We start from the raw sequence: 9572 nt of genomic DNA on the forward strand, positions 1-9572 counted from the left end.
TCTGACTCTTGCTCAGTCAAATACCCACCCTGCAAAAACTCCTCCAGATCCTTCAGCATTGTCAGGATGTCCCTGTACTTATGCAGTGGGGCCCATCCTTCAGGGGTAGTGGCTATTGAGCTCAACAACAAAGTGGATGGACAGGCTGGGATTCCCCCCATGGATTTCCCCTTCCCTGATCTTAGTTTTATTGTGCTCATAGGCTACTTGCTGTGCCAAACTCCTATTAACTTCAATAGGGAAGGTACCAGGTTCAAGTAGCCAAAAAAGGGTCTCAGAGCCAGCAAAAGAGATACCAGGTTTAGTAGAAGTTTAAATATAGGGGTAAGTGTTCGGTGGTGGCAGGCTGGAGCACGGCCACCTTATGTACAGAAATGGTTCAGTGGCAGCAGGCTAAATATCGCCTTACATACAGTCCAGTGGCAGTGGGCTGGACAAAATCTTCACCTGACAGGGTGGTGGGCTGGACAAGATAACAACATAACTGCACTGCCCAGTGGTAGTGGGCAGGAAAGGACAGCAGCACCTTCTGATACACAGCATGTCGTTTTTGTAGCCTTTTATCTAAATGATGTTCTTCACACCCACGTGAGCCTCCTCGGGGTGCTTTCTCTCATGAGCAGAATCTCACCCAGGGTACTGCACTTTTGTTTTTGCCATTTCAGGGAAAGAAATGGGTCATAGTGTTGCCTCCACATACTCTTGGGAGCTTTTTCAGTTTTCTTCTCTTATTTTACCTGCTGTGAAATTCTCTCTCAATTGACACTCTCAGAAATATGTGATGGAAATATTTACTGCCTATTCGGTAGTAGGTGAAATGATCTATATAAACTTCTCAACCCATATCTAATCACAGTTCAGAAATTATAAATCGAATTGAGAACTTTTATTTTTAAGCAATATTTGTTTGCATTTTAAATTTCTTTTTTTTGTTAGTTTTGATTTCTTGGAGATGTTTTTAAACTGAATTATTCCCTTACAAAATAAATTATAATCCATTATTTAGTCTCTAATCAATTTTGACTTTGTATCTGTTTAAACTTTCTGAAAAAATAAAACATGCCGGCCCGGCGCGATAGCTCATGCCTGTAATCCCAGCACTTTGGGAGGCCGAGGTGGGCGGATCATGAGGTGAGGAGTTTGAGACCAGTCTGGCCAATATGTTGAAACCCCGTCTCTACTAAAAATACAAAAATCAGCTGGGTGTGGTGGTGCACACCAGTAGTCCCAGCTACTAGGGAGGCTGAGGCATGAGAATTGCTTGAACCCAGGAGCCAGAGGTTGCAGTGAGCTGAGACTGCACCACTGCACTCCAGTCTGGGTGACAGAGTGAGACTCTGTCCAAAAAAACAAACAAACATGCAAATGTGTTGTTATTACTTTTCTAAATTATGCTTATGTTTTATTTTATACTTATAAAAAGCCTTTTCAATTATTACATAAAATTGTCATGCTTCATTTTGGTGTTTTAGATGTGTTATTTGTATTTAAATAAGTTATTTATGCATCTGTAGTAATGTTTTTTGAACCACATTTGGCCAGGTGCAGTGGCTTACACTTGTAATCCCAGAACTTTGGGAGGCCAAGGCAGGTGGATCACCTGTGGTCAGGAGTTTGTTACTAGCCTGGCCAACATGGTGAAATCCTGTCTCTACTAAAAATACAAACAAACAAACAAACAAACAAACAAACGAAGCTAAGCTTGGTGGCAGGTACCTGTAACCCCAGCTACTTGGGAGGCTGAGGTAGGAAAATCACTTGAACCTGGGACGCAGAGGTTGCAGTGAGCCAAGATTGCGCCACTGCATTCTAGCCTGGGCAACAAAAGCGTGAAATTCTGTCTCAAAGAAAACAAAACAAAACAAAACAGAAAACAAAGCAAACAACAACAACAAAAAAAGCAAAAACAAAACCATCATTTAAGGGCTATTTTTGTTCTTATACAAGATGATGAATTTAATCACTTTCTATGTTTAGCTTTAGTATAATAATACAATAAACAAATTGTACAAATCTAAAAATAGGAAGTTATTTTACTTAATTATCTTGTCCAGCACACTGCCCTTGGACTGCATGTATATTCTTGTGCATCTGTGATGAGTGTTCTGAATATGACAGGTTTATCATGACACCCTGTTCCAGTGCAGAAGCTGACAGCCTTTTTGTCAGGTCTTGTGAAACAGTACAAGTAACAACAGCCATGCTCATGCATGTTCTCTTGTGTTCTTCTGTGAGTCAGAGAGTTGTCTCTGCGTAGGGTGGCCATATAATAGAGTTTCAATCAATATGATTTAAAGAGAACACCTGAGGAGAATGTTCTCTGAACTAAAAAGCAATGGTTTTTATTCAAATATTCTATGTGCTATTGGCTTGACGTTTCCTCTTTGATGTTGTGTGGAATGTGATTTGATACCTGTCGGTGAAGCAGCCAACATTGGGTTCTAAAAAATTAGGCATGAGCACAATGACTAAGTACGCACATAATCAGAGAGAAAAGAGAAAAACTAACTGATACCTTGTAAGGTCATTGGGCTATTTCATCAGCACTGAGTTGCTACTATTCACAGTGTACATAAGACAAAATACAAATAATATTTTCTGACACTGTACACCAGTCTTTTTTTTGATATCTCTGAACAAAAAGTAATAGCAATGGAAAAAGATAAATTATCGTATTTTAGTTGCACCAATGTGAAATGTGTGAGCGTAACCTATTATCTAACTTTAAAAAAATCTATTTCCACAATGGACACTTTGCTGTCCACTGTAGACAGGCTGCATAAAAACAGAGCATGGGCTGTGAAAGAACCTAGGGACTCTCACCTGAAGGCTGGGTGGAGTGAGTGCAGTTGAAATGCTCATTATATCTGAGTGGTTAACTGTTCCCCAACTTTTCCCAGTGCTTCTCACAGAGCAAGGGTCATGTGATTAGATTTATCAACACATGTGTGTGATATGTGGGAGTGAGGGAGATCCCTGCCGCCTGTTGAGGACAGAGGCCATTTCTCCTGAGGTTAAAGATTAACCCCCCACTCTAACCACATGTGCTATCTGTGGATCTTAATCTGTCATGGCCTTTTCACGTGAACCCCTTAGATTTGTAAGCCCTTAAAAGGGCCAGGAACTCTTTCTTTGGAGAGCTCGGTTCTTGAGACACAAGCCTGCCAATTCTTCTGGTCAAATAAAGCCTCTTTCTTCTTTAACCTGGTGTCTGAGGGGTTTTGTCTGTGGCTAGTCTTGCTACATTTCTTGGTTCCCTGATTGGGAAGTGAGGTGATTAATGGATGGTTGAGGCAGCCCCTTAGTTGGCTTAGGCCTGCCCTATTGAGCATCCCTGTAGGGGACTCCTGCCAGCTTGAGTGATGCGGATCCTGAGAGTGCTCCCAGGTAGGCATTTGCCCCGGTGGAACCCTTTGTCAGAGCAGTGCATGGTAGGCCCCTGTGGAGGATCAACACAGCGGCTGAACACCAGGAAGGAACCAGCGCTTGGAGTCTGGACATCTGGAATCTGGGAGGACCAGTCCTGGGAACTTGTCTGCTCCATTTGAGTGGAAGCATGGCCTGATCACCCAAGATGCGCCTTTATTGGTACTTTGATCTCAGTATTGATTTGACTTGACTTGTTTGCAAAAAGGAAAGTGAAAGTGAGTAAGTGCTTGAGTTTGAGACAGGTGAGGGAAAGGAGTGACCCCTTAACCCTTTCCTTCTTGTGGTGTGAGTGTTGTTTTATCTTGGGAGGAAGATGGGTAGAACATAAAGTAAGCCCTCTCTGCTAGGAACTATGTTAAAAATTTTTAAGAAAGCATTTATTGGAGACTGTGGAGTTACTATGACAGCAGGAAATCTTAGAACTTTGTGTGAGATAGACTGACTGGCATTAGAAGTAGGTTGGCCATCTGAAGGAAGCCTAGTCAGGTCCCTTGTTTCAAAGGTATGGCACAAGGTAACTCATAAGTCCAGACACCCAGACCAGTTTACGTACATAGACACTTGGTTACAGCTGGTTTTAGACCCCCACAGTGGTTAAGAGGACAGGCAACAGTAGTACTAGTGGCAAAGGAACAGACAGCCAAGGAAGAATCCCCCTCTACCCGCCAAGGGGAGTCGGCTCCTAAAGTCCTCTCCTACCCGACATCAGAGGATTCATGGCAAGAAATGGTGCCAGTGACCCCCTACTTTCACCAAAAAGGAAGACCTCCTACTCCTGAGCCCACTGTGCCTGAGCTTCCACAAGGCCTACACACCCCTAGGCCACCCAGAGTGGAAAAGAAAGGATGCGAGACCTCAGGAAACCCCTTCCTTGGCAGCCTGTTTAAGGCCTAGAACTGGGATACAAATGCCCCTGAGAGAGCAATGGTATACTGGGGTAGATGAGGACGGGCATATGGTGGAAAGGCATGCCTTGGTGTACCAACCCTTCACCTCTGCTGATCTCCTCAATTGGATAAACAATACCCCATGCTATACTGAAAAGCCTCAAGCTACAATTGATTTGCCCCAAGCTGTTACCCAGACCCACAACCCCACCTGGGCTGATTGCCACCAGTTGCTCACATACCTCTTTAACACAGAGGAAAGGAAGAGAGTGCTCCAAGCAGCAACTAAGTGGCTGGAAAAACATGTTCCAGCTGATTACCAAAGCCCCAAGAGTATACGAGGATCCAATTACCAGGAACAGACCCCCAGTGGGACCCAAATGAAAGACAGGGTATGCAAAGTCTAACCTGATACAGAGAAGCCCTTCTGGAAGGGTTAAAGAAGGGAGACTGTAAGGAAATAAGACACTGGAAGGACAAGTGCCCCCAGTTGAAAGTGAAACAAGGTAACTCTGAGCAGGAGACCTTAGACAAGGATGAAGGGGCCTTGTTCAATCTGGCAGAAGGGTTACTGGACTGAGGGGGCCAGGCTCATGTGCCCCCAAAGAGCCCATGGTCAGGATGACAGTCAGGGGCAAGGACATTGAGTTTCTTGTTGATACTGGTGCTGAACATTCAGTAGTAACCACCCCAGTTGCCCCCTTATCCACAAAGACTGGTGATATAATTGGAGCCACAGGGGTTTTGGCAAAGCAAGCTTTCTGTTTGCCCTGGACCTGCACTGTTGGGGAGCATGAAGTGATTCACCAGTTTCTGTACATGCCTGACTACCCCTTGCTTTGCTAAGAAGGGACTTACTTAGCAAGCTGAGAGCCACCATCTCTTTTACAAAGCACAGTTCTTTACAGCTAAAGCTACCTGGAACGGGAGTTATCACGGCTCTTATGGTTTCTCGGGAGGAGGAATGGAGACTCTTCTTAACTGAGCCAGGCCAAGAGATAGGACCAGTTCTGGCTAAGTGGTGACCAAAGTTGTGGGCGGAAGACAACCTTCCAGGGTTGGCAATCAACTAAGTCCCCGTACTCATGGAAGTTATGCCTGGGTCCCAGCCAGTCAGGCAAAAACAGTAGCCAGTTTCCAGAGAAGCTCCTGAAGGTATCTAGGTCCATCTCAAATGCCTGAAGGCTTTTGGAATTATAGTCTCTTGTCAGTCTCCATGGAACACTCCCCTCCTGCTTGTTCCCAAGCCAGGGACCAAAGACTACAGTTTGGTACAGGATTTGCACTTGGTCAACCAAGCTATAGTGACTTTGCACCCAATGGTACCTAACCTGCACATGTTGTTGGGGTTGCTGCCAGCTAAGGAGAGTGGGTTCACCTGCCTAGACCTGAAGGACGCTTTCTTTAGCATCAGACTAGCCCCTGAGAGCCAGAAACTGCTTGCCTTTCAGTGGGAGACCCGGGGTCAGGTGTCACCACTCAGTAAACTTGGACCTGGCTTCCCCAAGGGTTCAAGAACTCCTCCACCATCTTCGGGGAGGTGCTGGCTCAAGACCACCAGAAGTTTCCCGTTAGAGACCTAGGTTGCATGTTGCTCCAGTACATTGACGACCTCCTGCAGGGACACCCCATGGCAGTCGGATGTGCCAAGGGAATGGATACCCTGCTCTTGCACCTGGAGGACTGTGGGTATAAGGTGTCCAAGAAGAAAGCTCAGATCTACAGACAGCAGGTATGTTACCTGGGATTTACTATCTGACAGGGGGAGCACAGCCTGGGATCAGAAAGAAAGCAGGTCATTTGCAACCTCCCGGAGCCTAAGACTAGAAGGCAGGTGAGAGAATTCTTAGGAGCTATGGGGTTATGAAGGCTATGGATCCCAAACTTTGCAGTACTGGCCAGGCACCTGTATGGAGTCATAGAGGGGTGACAAGGAACCTTTCAAATGGGGGTCCCAATAGCAATGAGCTATTCATGACTTAAAAGAGAAACTCATGTCGGCCGCAGCCCTAGGGCTGCCTGACCTGACAAAGCCATTTGCACTATATGTGTCAGAGAGAGAAAATATGGCAGTTGGAGTTTTGACCCAGACCATGGGGCCCTGGCCGAGGCTGGTGGTCTACCTCTCTAAACTACTAGACGGGATTTCTAAAGATTGGCCTCTGTGTTTGAGGGCCTTGGTAGCAACTGCCCTGCTAGCGCAAGAAGTGGATAAGCTGACTCTTGGGCCAAACCTGAACATAAAGGCCTCCCATGCTGTGGTGACTTTAATGAATACCAAAGGACATCATTGGCTAACGAATGCTAGACTAACTAGGTACCAAAACTTGCTCTGTGAAAATTCTTGCATAACCACTGAAGTTGCAACACCTTGAACCCCGCCACCCTACTCCCAGTATCAGAGAGCTCAGTTGAACATAACTGTGCAGAGGTGTTGGACTCAGTTTATTCTAGCAGGCCCAACCTCTGAGACCATCCTTGGACATCAGTAGACTGGGAGGTATATGTGGATGGGAGCAGCTTCATCAACCCACAAGGAGAGAGGTGTGCAGGATATGCAGTGGTAACCCTGGACGCTGTCGTTGAAGCCAAATTGTTGCCCCACAGCACTTCAGCCCAGAAGGCCGAACTCATTGCTTTAATTTGGGCCTTAGAGTTAGGTGAAGTTAAGACTGTAAACATTTACACTGGCTCTCGATATGCCTTCTTAACCCTCCAAGTGCATAGGGTGTTATATAAGAAAAAGGCCTATTGAATTCTGGGGGAAGAGACATAAAGTATCAGCAAAAGATCCTGCAATTATTAGAGGCAGTGTGGAAGCCCAAAAAGGTGGCAGTCATGTACTGCAGAGGTCACCAGTGAGCTTCCATCTCGATTGACTGGGGGAACTCCTGAGCTGAGTCAGAGACTTGAAAAGCAGCATCCATCCCCTACTGGGCATCAGTCACAGCCCCCCTGCTCCCTCAGGCACCTGACCTTGTACCTACTTATTCTAAAGAAGAGAAGGACTTTCTCCAGGCAGAGGGAGGGCAAATGATACAAGAGAGATGGATTCAGTTATCAGATGGAAGAACAGCCGTGCCACAACTGCTGGGAGCTACAGTCATACTGGCGGTGCATGAGTCCACCCACCTAGGCCAACAGTCACTTAAAAATTTGTTAGGCCAGTACTTCTACACTCGCATCTGTCAGCCCTTGACAAAACAGTGGCACAGCACTATGTCACCTGCCAGCAGCACAATGCTAGGCAAGGTCCAACCATCCCGCCCAGCATACAAGCTTATGGAGCAGCCCCCTTTGATGATCTCCAAGTAAACTTCACTGAGATGCCCAAATGCAGAAGTAACAAGTATGTGCTGTTTCTAGTGTGTACATACTCTGGGTGGGTGGAGGCCTATCCACCACTAACTGAGAAAGCTCATGAAGTAACCCATGTGCTTCTCTGAGATCTCATCTCTAGGTTTGGACTGCCCTTAAGAATCACCTCGGACAATGGGCAGGCATTTATGGCTGACTTGGTACAGAAGACAGCAAAGGTATTGGGTATCATATGGAAACTACATACCACTTAGTGACCACAGAGTTCCAGAAAGGAGGAACGGATGAATTGTACTATCAAAAATAGTTTAGGGAAAGTGTGCCAAGAAACAGGATTAAAGTGGGTACAAGCTCTCCCTATGGTATTGTTTAAGATTAGATGTGAAGTTCTAAAAGAACAGGATATTCCCCTTATGAAGTATTATATCATAGGCCCCCTCCCATACCATGGGGACTCCCAGGCACTCTTTGAGAGCTAGGTGAAATTGAGTTACAGCAACAGCTACAGGCTTTAGGGAAAATTACACAAACAATTGCAGCCTTGGTAAATGAGAGGTGCCCCGTCAGCTTACTCTCTCCAGTCCACCCTTTCTCCCCAGGAGATCAGATATAGATCAAGGATTGGAATGTAGCCCCCTTGGGGCCACAGTGGAAAGGATCCAAGACCATAGTCTTGATCACTCCTACAGCCATAAAGGTAGAGGGAATCCCAGCCTGGATCCACCACAGCCACGTAAAACCTGCAGCACCTGAGACCTGGGAGGCAAGACTGAGCCTGGACAACACCTGCAAAGTGATTCTGAAGAAGACGACAAGCCCTGCCCCAGTCACACTCAGAAGCTGACTGGTCCACACATGGCTGAATAATAATAATAGTGTTAGGAACCTGCATGTTACTTCCCTGTAGGTTACCCATATTTCTCCAGTTCTAAGAGGTTTTGTTACCACCTTAGTTCATCAAAAGACCTCAGCACAAATGTGTTACAGGAAACACTATTCATCTGTCTCGCAGGAAAACCTGGGTAGTGAAGATGAGAGTGAGAACTCCCATTAATGAGTGAGGTTCTCAAAGTGGGGAATAAAGAGAGAGGTCATTTCTCCTGAGGTTAAAGATTAACCCCACACTCTAACCACATGTGCTATCTGTAGCTCCTAATCTATCATGACCCTTTCATGTGGACCCTTGGAGTTGTAAGCCCTTAAAAGGGCCCAGAACTCTTTCTTTAGAGAACTCAGTTCTTGAGACACAAGTCTGCCAATGCTCCTGGCCAAATAAAGCCCCGTCCTTCTTTAACCTTGTGTCTGAGGGGTTTTGTTGGTGGCTTGTCCTGCTGTACTGTGGGTCAGCTTCTGGGAAGGTCACTCACCCACAGTGGATCACTGTATGTTGGTGTTATATTTCATTAGCAGTCCCTGGTAAACTGGGGCAGGGGGGTTGCTGTCAGGATGCTGGTGGGACCATGATAGTAACATGGAGGTAGCCTCAGACACAGGCACAGAGTGAGGGGTCAGAGAGCCTCCCTGGTCACCAGGGAGTGGCTGGAGAGCTGTGGGTGAAGGTTCAGGTTTGGACTCCTTCAGGGGCACTCCAGTTTCCTCTGACCCTGCCCTGGGGCTGGACAGCCCCCATATTCCTGTTGGTGGTGCCAACTTCAAGCCATCGGCTGCCAGCCCTTTGAAGTTCCCTCTTCTAAAAGCCTTGTTCACTGCAGAAGAATTGGAACATATAGAGAGATGAAAAGGATGAAAATGAAAGAATATAGCTCCTCCTGTTCCCATCAGAAGACACTGTCAGAAGCCTCAAGGTGTGTGTGCCATTTGGGGTCTGGCCTGGGATTCAGTGCCATGGTCTTAGCTTGTTGGCTGCCTACCATCCCAGCTCCTCTGTGCCATTGATATGATTTGGATGTTTGTGCCCTCCAAATCTCATGTGGAAAT

This window comes from Macaca fascicularis, chromosome 9 (assembly GCF_037993035.2).
Source record: "Macaca fascicularis isolate 582-1 chromosome 9, T2T-MFA8v1.1".
NCBI lineage: Eukaryota > Metazoa > Chordata > Mammalia > Primates > Cercopithecidae > Macaca > Macaca fascicularis.